General features: G+C 45.0%; 1 protein-coding gene across 4 annotated transcripts in view; it reads left to right on the top strand.

Annotated features, from left to right (window-relative positions):
- Nucleotides 1-15288, top strand: part of TERT (telomerase reverse transcriptase) — a 243696-nt gene that overhangs the window by 79255 nt on the left and 149153 nt on the right. The window lies entirely within an intron of this gene.

Raw genomic sequence — 15288 nt, 5'->3', positions numbered from 1 at the left:
TATGTGGATATAACTTGCATTTATTTCTGAAAATATCAGAAATTTGTGAAAATGTAGCAATTTTCAAACTTTTACTATGTCCTTAAATCAGTTATGTCACAAAAAAGAATTCATAAATAACATTTCCCACATGCCTACTTTACATCAGCACAATTTTTGAAACATATATTGTTTTTTATTATGAAGTTAGAAGGGTTAAAAGTTGATAAGCATACCACCCGAAAAATATTGCTAACACTTTCGCGGATTATTACTTCAACCATTATAATCTGAATTCTGATCCAACATTTCCCTCACCAGATCGTAATGATACTGCATCCTTTGTAAAAAAAAAAAACAAACAAACCTAAATTTACCAAAAATTGATCCTTCTTACCTAGATTTCCTTACATCTCCTTTCACTTCAAAAGAGATAATTGACACAATCAAAAAACTAAAACTACAAAAGTCCCCAGGCCCAGATGGATTTATTAATAAATACTATAAATCCTTTTCACAAATATCTTCTCAGTTAGAGAAAGTATTTAATCAGGCCTCTACTTGTGGGTTCTTTCCTAAAGAAATGCTAGAATCAACTATCGTTATCATCCTGAAACCCAAAGGAGAACTCGACAAAGTACCGAATTATACACTAATTAATAGCAATATAAAAATATATTCAAAATTTTAACAGATAGATTGAAGGATATTCTCCCTAAATTAATTAATAATGATCTAATTGGTTTTGTAGAAGGTTGCCAGGCTTCAGATGGTACCAGAAGATTAATATCAAAATGATCAATTCTTCAAAATCTCCATCAACATTCTTAGCATTAGACACAGAAAAAGCTTTCTCTAAATTTGGCTTTAATAATACGCTGTTAATGTCTATATTTGCTCTCTACTTGAATCCGAGTGCAAGCATATACTTTAATAATCACTTATCAAAAACCTTTCCTATTAGTAATGGCACAAGACAGGGATGCCCCCTGTCTCCCTTTCTGTTAGTTTTGGCTATTGAACCCTTAGCAGAAAAGATTAGAAATGATACCTTCATCTCAGGCTTTGAAATTCCTATGCGTCACTTTAAAATTACGGTATCTTATTTGCAGATGATTTGTTTCTGATTTTATCAGACCCTGTAAACTCAATCGGAGCTTTATTACCAGTAATAGAATCATTTTCAAAGATCTCATATTTTAAAATAAATAGTCAAAAATCAAAAGTATTACACTTTTACTTAAGTGACCGAACAATTAATACATTAAAAAGCCTTACAGAGTTTATATGCGAAGATAAGGAAGTCACTTACCTAGGCATTCTTTTAACAAAAAGAAGACAATCAACTATTTCAGTCAGTTTGCGTAATTTGTTCTAAATGATCTCAAATGATTTTTCGAACTATAGAAATTCTGACCTTTCTTGGTTTAGGAAAATTTTAGTTGTCAAATCACTTATTCTGCCAAAAATCTTTATATGTATTCATAACATTACCTCTGGTCCTCCAGGCCCTTCTCTCAATAAAATTCAAACTTCTATTAACTCTTTCATTTGGAACGGGAAAAGAGCCAGGGTTGCCTCGGACATTCTTTACAAAAAGAAAATCAATGGCGAATTGGGTCTACCTAAGATTTCAGCTTACTTTCTAGCAACTCTGGTTAAACAAAGTACATATTGGTTCAGGGAAAAGTCGCCCCCTGCTTGGTTACAATTAGAAGTAGCACAAAATAACAACTGTCCCCTGCGAGACTTATTGTTTAGTCATTTATTTGTATCTCATATTCGTGAGTCATCGCATCCTCATTTTTCTGCTATAGTCCATGCATGGAAAAATCTCTCAAAACCACGCAGGATGCAACAGATCTAATCTGATAAGTAACTTTCCCCTATCTCTTATTGCATCTATCTATGAATAGGTGGACTCAGTCAGGAATTAAAAAAGTAAGAGATATATATACTGATGATATTTTTGCAAGTTTTGGAGGAATCAGAAATAAAAACAATTTGTCTTCCTCGGACTTCATGTTCTTTTTAATTTTAAAAGAGCATACTCAAAAATTTCTTCTCAATAAAATACCAAAAGCAAAATAATTTCTTTATTAGGAAGTAACATAGACCACAAAATACTTTGGAGTGTAAAAAAATGTATATAGTAATTTCAACAAAGATAACAATGTTTCTAGGAATCCATATATGTCTCGCTGGGAATCAGACTTGAATGTCTCGTTGCAAATGCACTATTAAAAATTCATACGCCTCTAATATCTCCATGACACTTCACAAATCCTGCTATAAGTTATTAGTTAGATGGTACTGTACTCCTTCCAGACTCGCACATTTTAATTCTGAGTACTCATCTTTGTGTTGGAGGGATTGTGGTCTCCCTGGCAATTTCTTCATATCTATTTGGGTTGTCCAAAGATTAAAACTATGGAAGCAGGTTTTTCAAAATATAAATATGCTCTTTAACAGAAACTTCTTGGTTACTCCTCAGACTGCACTCCTCTCTATTGGTTTGGAAGATATTGATCCCTCAGTTAGACATGTATTAATCCACATTTTTCTGGTGGTGAAAAATTCTATTGCTTTTTACTGGAAAAAAACTGAAATACCAAAATTCTCTGACATTATGGAAAAGCTTTACCTACATAGTTCTATGGAATACAGATTTGCTTTAAATAATGACTGCTTAGAGAAATACTATAGAAAATGGGATCATTGGAATTCTACTTTTCCTAGGCCTTATCTTATTCTAAAGGCCTATTATTCTTGATAAACACCAATGACAGAGTCGTCTAGACTATTTACTGTATTGATATAAAATGGGTCCGATCAGGACATTTCTTTCTGCCTTTCTTCTATTCAAAACATAAATGGTATTGTATTATTTATTATTACAGTGTTTTACATGATGCACAAGTTGTATACTAATCAAAATATAGGTGCCGCGCTGACAGGAGGAACTGACTACGGATGAATCTCAGTCACTTACCTCGCTGTTATGAACTAACGTGTCCACTCGGGACACTAGGCTGCTGCAAACCGTCCTCTGTAGTCTTGAAAGATCTATGATCCACACAGTGCAGCAGCGCTGGCAATGCACTACCAGCCAGGGAGCGTCCTCCCGTAGTGCTAGAACCCCACTAATCTCGCCGCTGTAGTTCCCGGCAGGCAGCTACGGCCGATAACGCCGCCGAGCAGTAGCGTGGTGAGTGGGGGGCGTGGCTAATAGGTGACGTCACCAGTCCGTATGACGGACATTCACAAGGGCCAATCCCGACACGTTTTGAGGGTACTGACCCTCTTTCTCAAGGTATGGCTTCCCTGTCAGTGCTAGTTATTTTATAGCCACACTTCCTAATGCCATGCACAGCGTAGAGCCGCCCACCATCTGGGGACATCTGCAGAAACCAAATCACAAGAATATGCATACTGGCCACCCCTTCGGGTGACCCACTGGAGGATACCTAAACCCTGCGATAATGCCAGGGGAAAAAATACTAGTGGAAAAATACTTATTACACCACTCTTCCCCATGGAAGATACCCCTTGCTGCTATCCCATAACCAAAGCTCTCTTTACTGGTTAAAACTATACACCTTTATTAATAGACCTCTAAAAACATTATATTGCATAGTATAAACCCCTAAACAGATACATAAGTTACCCTAAAACCATTGCACTCAATAAAACCTGACGATTCCTCATTTTATTAAAAAATGCCAAAAACTGTTAGTGAACCCCACCCCTAGATCCCTAAGTCCCAAAATTATACACATGGGGATAACTATACACCGTTTCCAAAAAATCCATTTTCTTTTTAAAATATCTTTTAAAACAATTTTAAAACTATTTCGGACTAATGATTATAACGCCAGAACCCTCCCCCAACCCATAAAAATATATATCTATATCTAATTTTTTTTTTTTTTTTTTTAACCCGCGCAAATTTACAAAAGACCCTGCCTCTTAAAGGGCAAACAATTTAATTTCATAATTGAGTCCTTTGGGAGCCAAACTATCTAGTGAAGTTGTATACTATGTTGATTAGCACTATGAGAGTGTGTATTTTGAACTTTGAGTTCTCTAAATGTTATTGTTAGGCTATTTTTGTATTCCCTTATCTCAATTATTTACTCCCCTCTTCCCTTTTTACGTTTTTCCCCTCCTCTCCCTTTTCTTTATTAAAAATGTAATAAAACACAGTTGAAATAAAAGTTGATAAGCAATTTCTCATTTTGCTATAAAATTAACAAAAACATTTTTTTACGGACCACATCAAATTAGAAATGACTGAGGGGTCTATATGACACAAAATACCCCCCGAATGACACCATTCTAAAAACTGCACACCTCAAGGTGCTCAAAATCACATTCAGGTGCTTCACTGGAATTAATGGAATGTGGAAGAAAAAATGAGCGTTTAACTTTTTACCACAGTGGGTCCAGGGGGACTGCACATGTGAGCGACAGCAGGCGAGCAGCCTCCAGGTAGGAGAGCTGGCTTGAAGGTGGTCCGACGCCAGGGTGTAGGTGAGTATGCAGCTATTGCAGTGTATGGTCTCTGGGGCTGCTTCCGGGCTGGTGGCGGTGATCCCACTGGCGGCCGGGCTGACCCGGTTAGTTATGACCGATAGCGGAATGCGGTGGGGCACGCTCTGTGGCACTACCGGGGCATGCGTTGTGGCTTCCGGTGCGCCCTTGTGACGTGGCTGGGACACGACCTCGGTGACGCGGCTGGGGCGTGATCTCGGTGACTCAGTTGGGGCGCGACCTCGGTGACGCTGCCGGGCACGACCTTGGTGACGCGGCCGGGGGCATAAGCTGTGATGTCTGGGGCGCACCCATGTGACGCAGCTGGGTGGACCCCGATATCTTACGGCGTCGCCCCGGCAGTGAGTCTGGGGGTGCATTTCCTGGGGCTGTGTGCAGGGTCATCTGGGGGCCGGACGCTGCTGATTGAGCCATAAGGGTCAAAAGCTTGGGCCGGGTGAAGGTGGGGGGGTCGCCGTGCGTGCATGTGCCGTGGTGGGTTTGTGGGGGCAGGGGCACGGCCGGCAGTCTGCAAAGGAAACACAGGGCAGGCCATATGGAGGACCTGCTGGCCTCGGTCGGGGGCGGTACTGGATCGGGGGAGGGGCCGGAAATTTTTAAAGAAGTCAGGACCAGAGCCAGGTGCTTCTAGACTTATAATCCGGCCAGGACATGGAATCACCAAAGCAGCAGCAACAGTAACAGGTCCAGGTGCAGCAGCATTCACCTATGCAGCAGCAACAGCTCACTGAGAAACCTCATGTGAGAGGGACCCAGCGATGACTGCGTAGTGACACAGGAGGTGGTCGTATGGGTGAGAGAAAGTCCAGTCAGAAGAGTTACAGCAGACACGATTCGTCTCCAGTCCATGAGGATCCTTTGGCTGAGAGATGTCCCCCGCGTATTCTGTTACCATTCAGGTACACGTCACTGGTAAGTGATCTTCGTGAAAGTTCACTCGATGATGTAATCTTCCCCTTATCTCTCCCATATTTTCATTAGGGGAAGAAATGTACCTCTAAAACTAAGTACAAGGAGTTTGCGGTTTGTGGAACCCTGCTACCAGATTCCTATGGGAAGAAACTATGCCAACCATGCATTCAGCAGATGGTAGAGGAAGAGCTACCAGATTTTGCATCCAAGTTGAGGGACATTGTTAGGGATATCAGTAAGATCCCTTTCCCAGGAAGGTGTCTGTAGAGACAGGGGAGATTGTGTCGGCATCTTCTGCTTCGACTTCATCACCATCATCTGAGGCCCGGTCAAGCCGTTCCTGTCGATAGGGTGAACAAGTTAGTAAAGGCGGTCAATAGTACAATGGGCATTGTAGAACCCTGGCCTGAGAAGTCTATGCAGTATGTGATGTTCGGAGGGTTGGACCAGAGAACGCGTAGATCTTTTCCTCTGAACAAAAGAATCCGCTCTCTTATCTTGTGTGAGTGGAAGAGACCAGAAAGGAAAGGTTCCCTACTTCCTGCCTTCAAAAGAAGGTACCCATTTGAGGAATCTGCCTCATCTTCATAGGATAATGCCCCGAAGCTGGATGCAGCGGTTTCTAAAGCATCCAGAAAAGCCTCTCTGCCATTTGGGGATATGTGAAATTTAAAGGACCCATTATATAGAAAAGCTGATACTTTTCTAAAAGGCACCTGGGAGATGTCGGCGGGGTCCCTTAGTCCAGCAGTGGCTGCTACCTGTACAGCCAGGTCCTTAATGGTGTGGTTGGACCAATTGGAATCCCAACTAAAGGACAGATTTTCCAGAGAAAGTATCATGTCTTCTCTTCTCATGATCCAAGGAGCTGCGGCTTTTTTATCTGATACATCAGCGGACTCGGTCAGACTAGCCACAAGAGCACTTTCAAATGCAGCACTGAGAGCCTTGTGCCTAAAATGTTGGCCGGTGATATGCAGGCCAGATCAAAATTGTGCATTCCTTGTGAGGGGGATCACGTGTTCGGGCCAGAGTTGGACGAGCTCTTAGAGAGGGCAGGAGACAGTAAAAGAAGTTTCCCAGCTTGTCGGGTCCTTCCTTACCAGGATCTAAAGTAGACAGTATTTGGCGTCAGGTTCTGAAGTCGGTAAACAACTCATCTATGTCCCTTAGGGGGCAGTGTCTCTTTTAGGCTCACTCACGTTGTGCGGTTCGCTGGGCCCAGTTCCATACTAGGGCCTTACAGTGGGATGTATTACATAATGATTGTCAGCTAGGTGGGAGCTTGGATCTAAAATTCTCTCTGTCGCCCTCTATAATACAGTTCCTGTGTTGGTGGTTAGATTTACCGAACTTGACCAAAGGGGTTCCCTGGGTTAACCATATCTCCCGGATTGTTACTACGGATGCTAGCCCCATGGGTTGGGGGCACATATGGGGGAGGTGTGGGTCCAATGGATTTGGATAGGTTCTGAGCAGGCCGGTTAATCGAACCTGAAGAGCTGTTAGCGGTGGAACTAGCAATAAGCCGGCTCTTTATGTCCTTGCAGGGTCAACATGTCAGTGTGCTTTCCGACAATCAGGTAACTGTGGCCTATATCAACCACCAGGGGGGAACCCGGTCCAGATCTTTGATTGAGGTGGCGGATCGTATTTTTCAGATGGCCGAAACTCATCTAATATCGTTAACCTCCCAGCACATAACAGGAAAGGAGAACATCAAAGCCGATTTCCGAAGCCACAAAAAGCTCAGACAGGGGTAATGGGTGTTGAATCACTGTCTTCAACCAGATTGCTGGGGTGTCAGGACGTAGATCTTTGTGACAATAGAGAGAACAGGAAAGTGCGTCGGTTTTATTCCCTAAACCCCAGAGAAAGTTGTCAGGCGGTGGATACTCTCCTGATCCCATGGGATTTCAAACCAGCATATGCATTTCCTTCAGCCCTGATTCCATTGGTATTGAGGAAGATACGGGAGGACAGGGTATGTGTTATTTTGATAGCCCCGTTTTGCCCCAAGAGACCGTGGTTTTCCTGGCTGAGAAGGATGTCCATCACTGACCCCTGGGTTCTCCCGGAACTCACGGACCTCCTCTCCCAGGGTCCGGTCTTCCATTCACGAGTTTCCAACTTGCATCTGACGGCATGGAATTTGAGAGGGCACTGTTGGGGGAAGGGGTTTTTACATAACCTGGTAAACACTTTACTTAAAAGCAGAAAGGCATCCACAACAAAAATATACGCCAGAACCTGGAGCAAGTTTTTATCAGTTTCAGGGGTGGAGGTTGGAGGAAAGGTTAAGATAGGCCAGGTGTTGGCGTTCTTACAAAGGGCCTAGAGATGGGTCTGGCCACAAACACCCCGAAAGTCCAGGTTGTGGCACTAGGGGCTCTGTATAATTGTGATTTAGCTGGCAATTATTGGATATCTAGATTTATCAGGGCATCAGCTAGATCTAGACCCATCCTTAGTAGGCAGACAATAATAATAATAATAATAATCTTTATTTTTATATAGCACTAACATATTTCGCGGTGCTTTACAGTTTTCACACATTATCATCGCTGTCCCTAATGGTTGCTCACAATCTAGAATCCCTACCAGTATGTTTTTGGAATGTGGGAGGAAAACGGAGTATCCGGAGGAAACCCACGCAAAAACGGGGAGACCATACAAACTCCTTGCAGATGTTGTCCTTGGTGGGATTTGAACCCAGGACCCCCACACTGCAAGGCTGCAGTTCTATCCATTGAGCCACCGTTAATTCCTTGGGATTTAAATTTAGTACTAATGGCATTGATGGAAGCTCCATTCGAACCCATTGAGGAAACCCCATAAAAATTCTTTCTCTCAAAACTGCCCTTCTGGTCGCATTGACATCGGCCCATAGGGCTAGTGACATCCAGACCCTATCCAGGCAGCCTTCATATATACAGTTTGGGGAAGATAGAGTTATTTTAAGACCGGATCCCTTGGATTTACCAAAAGTAGCTTCAAAGTTCCACATACTGCAGGAGATAGTTCTTCCTTCCTTCTGTTCCAACCCCGAAATCAAAAAGAGAGAAAGCTCCATTCACTAGATTTTAGGAGGTGTATACGTAGTTATATTATGATAACTGACCCTTGGAAGAAAGAGAGTTAGGAAGGGGCTTAGAGTCTCCAAGAGCACCTTAGCTAGGATGATTAGAGAAGCAATTTCTTTGGCCTATACAGCTAGTGATGTTACAGTTCCGGAGGGTCTGAAAGCTCACTTCACACGAGCAGTGGCAACTTCCTGGGCTGAGAGATCAGAGGTGTCGATTACGGAGATATGTAAGGCAGCTACATGGTCTTCTTCCTCCACGTTTTTCCAACATTATAGACTGGATATATATATTTTTTTTAAACCAAATATTTTTTATTATGCAAAAGAAATACAATAAAATCCATTTAAATAACAAGGTGCATTAGTGTTTTTGATTTTAAAGAAACATACCCACCCACCCCCCTCCCCCCTTGAAGACCAACTCCAACCATACAATACGCTTGGAAAGAAGAGAGTAAACATTACATACATATTTACTATTAGCATCATTTTATCACCACCCCTCAGTTATTCCCATCCAGCCATGGCTGCCACAGCTTTTGAAAAAACCCCATCCTGTTCCTTTTATTATATATACTTTTTTCGAGCTGGACAATATGATTTGCTTGTGCAATAAACTCTCGTCTAGTAGGAGGCTCCTCCCTGATCCAATACCTTGCAATCACCTTTTTACTCGGACTCCCATGACAGCACGACGACAGCACGACGAGAGAGGGGATCCGCCCATTAGGAACAGGAAACCTACAGATACAAAAGGGCGGCACCTCTCCCCTGCATCAGTTGGTTTCCTGTTCCTAAAGGGACGGGTGCCTACAGATTAGCTAAAGGAGCCCAGGCCGGCCGGACCGAATCTGGTAGCGGGGGGGTCTCCTACCTCGGCCGGTGCGGAGAACCCTGGAGACGCCACGGTGGTCCTGGCTGGACTGCACGCGGTGGCGTTCGCAGCAGGGAGCGGAGTCCGGAGGATTTCCTGCCTCCATCAGCGTCGGCGCCGGTAAGTATTCCCATTGGTGGTGCAGCGGTGCGGTGAATGTGGGGTGCCGGCGTCAGGGCTGCCTGGGTGAACTCCCGGAGCGCTGCGGTCCGTTCCCGGCGTCCTGCACCGCTCTCAGCATGTGCTGGAGCGTTTCCGGGTGCAGTGACGTGAGGGGGCGGAGTTAGCAGCCGCTTCCGGGTCGCCGGGTGTCTGCGCATGCGCAGTCGATCCAAGATGGCGGCGCCCATAGCATCCTGATGCCGGTTTTCTCCCACATGGTTCCTGCCTCCCTGCGGTATCCTGAGCCAATGGGGCAGCGTCTGACCTATCTGCTGACCGGATCCAAGGGGGATTTAAGCAGGTGACAACTACAGAGCCCTGCTTTTGGTCGCAAATCATCATGGAGAGTGGTGGTGAGCAGCAGCAGCAGCAGCAGCAGCTGGATGAGGTGCGTCAGAAGCCCAAAGACAAAAGCGACCAGTCCAGTCGAAGAAGCTCGTCCGCAAAAGGATCCAGAGCTTCGGCTAGGAAAGAACCCCCTCGTATTCCGGTATTTACTTTGGCGCACGGGTAAGTGATCTACGTGAAAGTTCACTCTGTGACGCAGGCCCCCTATACTTTATCATTCCAGGGGAAGAAAAGCACGGACAAGTCAAGGCATAAGGAATGTGCCCTCTGTGGGGTCCCCTTACCTGATTCTTGCCCCAAAAAATTATGTGCCCCCTGTATACAACAGACGGTGAGGTCTACAGGAGTGGTTGGGTGGAAGTGACATTAGGTCAGATAGTATTTATCACCTATATTGTCCTCCCCTAGGTGGCGGAAGAATCTGTGAGTGCGGCTAACCTGAAAGAAATGATCCGTTTGGAAGTAAGGGAATCCTTACGGTCCCTGTCCCAAGCGGGAGGTTCCAAACATAGGACCCCTCTGGACTCTAATTCTTCGGAGGAAGAAAGAGAAGAGGGTGCCTATCACTCAAGTCCTTCCTCCTCTTCATCAGATGAGGAGTCTGGACGATTCTGTCTACCCCTGGATAGAATTGACAAAGTCGTCAAGTCTGTTAGAGGCACAATGGGGATAGAAGAGCCCAAACCGCAGCCCTCAAAGCAGGATATGATGTTCAGCGGATTGGATCGTAAGAAACATAGATCTTTCCCGGTGAACGAAAAAATCCAAGACCTGATTCTCCGAGAATGGAAGAAACCCGAGAAAAAGGGTTCCTTACCGCCAGCGTTGAAACGCAGGTACCCTTTCGACGATCCGGTTGTGGAAACATGGGATAAAGCCCCTAAGCTGGATGCGGCGGTGGCAAAAGCGTCGAAGAAGGCCTCATTGCCATTTGAGGATATGGGGACCCTCAAAGACCCCCTTGACAGAAAGGCAGATGCTTTTCTTAAAGGAACCTGGGAGACGGCGGCAGGATCTCTAAGACCAGCAGTTGCCGTGACTTGTACAGCCAGGTCTTTAATGGTCTGGCTGGATCAGTTAGAGTCCCAGCTCAAGGACGGCGCTTCCAGAGATTCCATTCTGAAGGCTTTACCAACAATGCAGAATGCTGCGGCCTTTCTGTCAGACGCATCTGTGGACTCAGTCAGGATGGCGGCTAGAGCGGCAGGACTCTCCAACGCGGCTCGTAGAGCTTTATGGTTGAAGTGCTGGTCTGGCGACATTCAATCCAGAACTAAACTCTGCGCCATTCCGTGTAAAGGAGAATATCTCTTTGGACCAACTCTGGATGAGTTGCTGGAGAAAGCGGGGGATGATAAGAAGAAATTTCCCAATCCATCTTCAGCATCCTACCGCAGACCCTTCATTAAAAGGAGATTTGGTCGCGGGAAAAAACGCGGATCCTCACCCTCTAGAGAGAGTTTTAGATGGGAGGACAGACGCGGAAGAGGTACGGGCTATATGTTTCGCCGTTCCTCGAAAGAACAGAAAAAACCGGACCAATGACTAGCGGTCCCCGTGGGGGGTAGACTGTCAGCTTTCTCATCAGCTTGGTTTGACATTACAAACAGTAAATGGGTCCGAGGCATCATAGCAAAAGGTCTAAGACTTGACTTTGATCACTGGCCTCGAGATAAATTTAATTTAACCCCTTTACGTTCCTCCCCCCTTGAGCAAGCAGCCTTGGAAGCAGAGGTCACAAACTTATGCTTCAAGAATGTTTTGGTTGAAATTCCAGTATCAGAAAGAGGGAGAGGATTTTACTCTCCTCTCTTTCTGATCAAGAAGCCAGACGGATCATTTAGAACGATCATAAATCTTAAAGGCCTTAATAATTTTCTGACCAATGAATCGTTCAAGATGGAATCAATTGGTTCAGCAATAAAAATGTTGTTTAAACACTGCTTCATGGTAGTTGTAGATCTAAAGGACGCGTACTATCATGTCCCAATACATGAAGACTTCCAGAGATTCCTGAGGGTAGCTGTGTCAATGGGGGGACAAATTCGTCATTTCCAGTTTAGAGCTCTTCCCTTTGGCTTATCAGCGGCTCCTAGGGTGTTTACCAAGATAGTGGCCGAAGTCATGGCACACTTACGAGAGTCTGACATCTTAATTGTCCCCTATTTGGATGATTTCCTTATAGTTGGGAATTCAGCAGACCATTGCCTCTCTCAGCTACAGACAACCACAACCAAACTTGAGCATCTGGGGTGGATTGTGAATTATGAAAAATCCCGATTACAGCCCCAGAAAATACAGAGATTCTTAGGACTGTTGTTAAATTCAGAGACCCAACAGTGTTGTCTTCCGCCCGACAAGTTATTACACATCCAACAACAGGTGTCTAGAGCAACTGATAATCCATCCATGACACTTAGACAGGCTATGTCACTGTTAGGATCTCTAACCTCGTGCATTCCTGCTGTCCGGTGGGCCCAATTTCACACCAGACCCTTACAATCCGAGGTACTGGTTAATGACAGAATCTTGCAAGGCTCCTTGCAGAGTCAGATTACTTTGGGTCCAGAAGCACTGACATCTCTTAGATGGTGGCTAGTCACTGACAATTTATCGGCAGGAGTTCCCTGGGTGACACAGGCGACACGTATTGTAACGACAGACGCTAACCCTTCAGGTTGGGGAGCACACATGGACGACATGATAGTTCAGGGTCTATGGGACCCCTTAACATCAGCCTCCTCCAACCAAAAAGAATTAATGGCGGTTGAACTGTCAGTTAAAAAATTACTCTCATATCTGCAGGGTCACCACGTCAAGATCCTCTCGGACAACCAGGTGGCGGTCGCGTACATAAATCACCAGGGTGGAACTCATTCCGAATCATTGATGAGGGTGACAGATCGTCTATTCCAGACTGCGGAAGACCATTTTCTATCTTTAACCGCACTGCACATACGAGGAAAAGAAAATGTAAAAGCGGACTTTCTAAGCCGCAACACCCTGAGACAAGGGGAGTGGTCTCTAAACAGTCTTGTGTTCGACCAGATTGTCCACAAATGGGGACATCCAGAGGTGGATTTATTTGCCACCAGGGACAATCGAAAGACAGTAAAATTCTGTTCCCTAAATCCCAGGGAGAATCCTCTAGCGGTAGACGCCTTTCTGATCAGTTGGAACTTTCGGCTGGCTTATGCGTTCCCCCCGCTGGCCTTGATACCTCTGGTAATCAGGAAGATAAGAGAGGATCGGGCAAGAGTTATTTTGATTGCCCCATTTTGGCCCAGAAGGGCCTGGTTCACCTGGCTCAGGATCATGTCAGTGGAGGACCCCTGGGTGCTTCCGGACATCCCAGATTTGCTCCACCAGGGTCCGATCAGCCATCCTCAAGTAAAGAATCTCCATTTAACGGCATGGAGTTTGAGAGGGCGTTACTGAGGGACAAAGGGTTCTCCCCAAATTTGATTGAAACCCTTATGAAAAGTAGGAAGCAGATTACAACAACAATCTACGCTAGAACCTGGCGGAAATTCCTGGCCTCTTCTGACTTTAATTTAGAAGAGGGAATACCTATAAAACAGATCTTAGAATTCCTGCAAAGGGGCTTAGAGCTAGATCTATCCACTAGTACCCTAAAAGTACAAGTCTCGGCCCTAGGGGCCTTGTTTTCCTGTAACATCGCCAATAATTATTGGATCTCAAGGTTCATTAAAGCTTCTAGCAGGGCTAGACCCATACATAAGGATAGATCTATGCCGTGGGATCTTAATCTAGTCCTGTCAGCATTGACTAGAGAGCCGTTTGAACCATTACAATCAGCTTCAATCAAGGCCCTATCCCTTAAAACAGCATTTCTGGTAGCGATAACATCTGCCCGTAGGGTAGGGGACATACAAGCTCTCTCCAGAATTTCCCCTTACACAGAGTTTCTGCCAGATAGGGTAGTCCTCAGACCGGACCCAGCCTATTTACCAAAAGTGTCATCACGGTTTCACAGGTCACAGGAGATAGTTTTACCATCCTTTCTTCCCAATCCCTCCAACCCTAAAGAAGAGCTACTCCATACACTAGACATTAGGAGATGCCTGTTACAATACATCTCTGTTACTGATACATGGAAAAAAGATAATGCGTTATTTTTATCTTTCCAAAACCCTAGAAAGGGACTCAGAGTATCAAAGTACACACTAGCGAAGTGGATTAGGGAGGCTATCTCTTTGGCTTATACTGCAGGTGGGGGTCCGACTCCGCAGAATCTGAGGGCGCATTCCACCAGAGCCATGGCTACATCCTGGGCGGAAAGATCTGGAGTATCAATCGACCAGATATGTAAGGCGGCCACATGGTCATCCCCGTCCACCTTCTTTAAACACTATAGGTTGGATTTAGGGGCCTCCTCTGATCTCACCTTCGGGTTAAGGGTGCTGCAAGCTATAGTCCCTCCCTAAGGTAGTGTTACATCTCTGTAATTCTCTCGTCGTGCTGTCATGGGAGTCCGAGTAAAGCATTAAGCTACTTACGGTAGCGGCATTTCTCGGAGGCCCATGACAGCACCCTTAGTTCCCTCCCTATTCACGTGGGGGTTGCACCTCCTATAATGTATATATCTCACGTATGATACCCAGGTCCAATATATGGGTTATAATATTGTATATAAACTGTATATAATGTATATTTTTGTGTGCCACTAACCGCGGTAGTCCTCTCAAGGCTCTGAAATACAACTGATGCAGGGGAGAGGTGCCGCCCTTTTGTATCTGTAGGTTTCCTGTTCCTAATGGGCGGATCCCCTCTCTCGTCGTGCTGTCGTCGTGCTGTCATGGGCCTCCGAGAAATGCCGCTACCGTAAGTAGCTTAATGCTTTCGCAATGAACAATAATCTAGCAATTGCCATTTTGGCAGTTTCGTCGGTCAGGATTTCCTCCACATACCCAAGTACACAAACCACCGGATTCCTGGGAATCAAACACCCATAAATTACCCCTATCTAGTTCAGCACAACAACCCAGTATGCAAATAATCTGGGGCACAGCCACAACATGTGCAGTATCCCCGCCTGAGACTGGGAGCACCTAGGGCACCCAGAGTCATCTCTGAGCCCGGCTTTAAACAACATGTCAGGTGTCCTATAGGCCCTATTTATCACATATAGTTGCGACAGTCTCCCAGGTTCACTCATCGACAGCCTGGGTATGTATTCCAGTATAAACTCCCACCTATCGTCGTCTATTTGTCCCAGTTCATCCTCCCACTTCCCTCTGGCCTTAATAGGGTAATCCATTAGAAAGGTATGTAGTAAATCGCCATGTACTTCGGATATTGCCCCTTTTGTTCCGTTGTTATTTAGTATAAAGTCCAACATCCTTCTGAATCA

The sequence above is a fragment of the Ranitomeya variabilis genome, chromosome 6 (genome assembly GCF_051348905.1).
Source record: "Ranitomeya variabilis isolate aRanVar5 chromosome 6, aRanVar5.hap1, whole genome shotgun sequence".
Taxonomy (NCBI): Eukaryota; Metazoa; Chordata; class Amphibia; order Anura; family Dendrobatidae; genus Ranitomeya; species Ranitomeya variabilis.
Note: the sequence above shows the minus strand (reverse complement) of the source record. Positions and strands in the feature narration are given on the sequence as shown.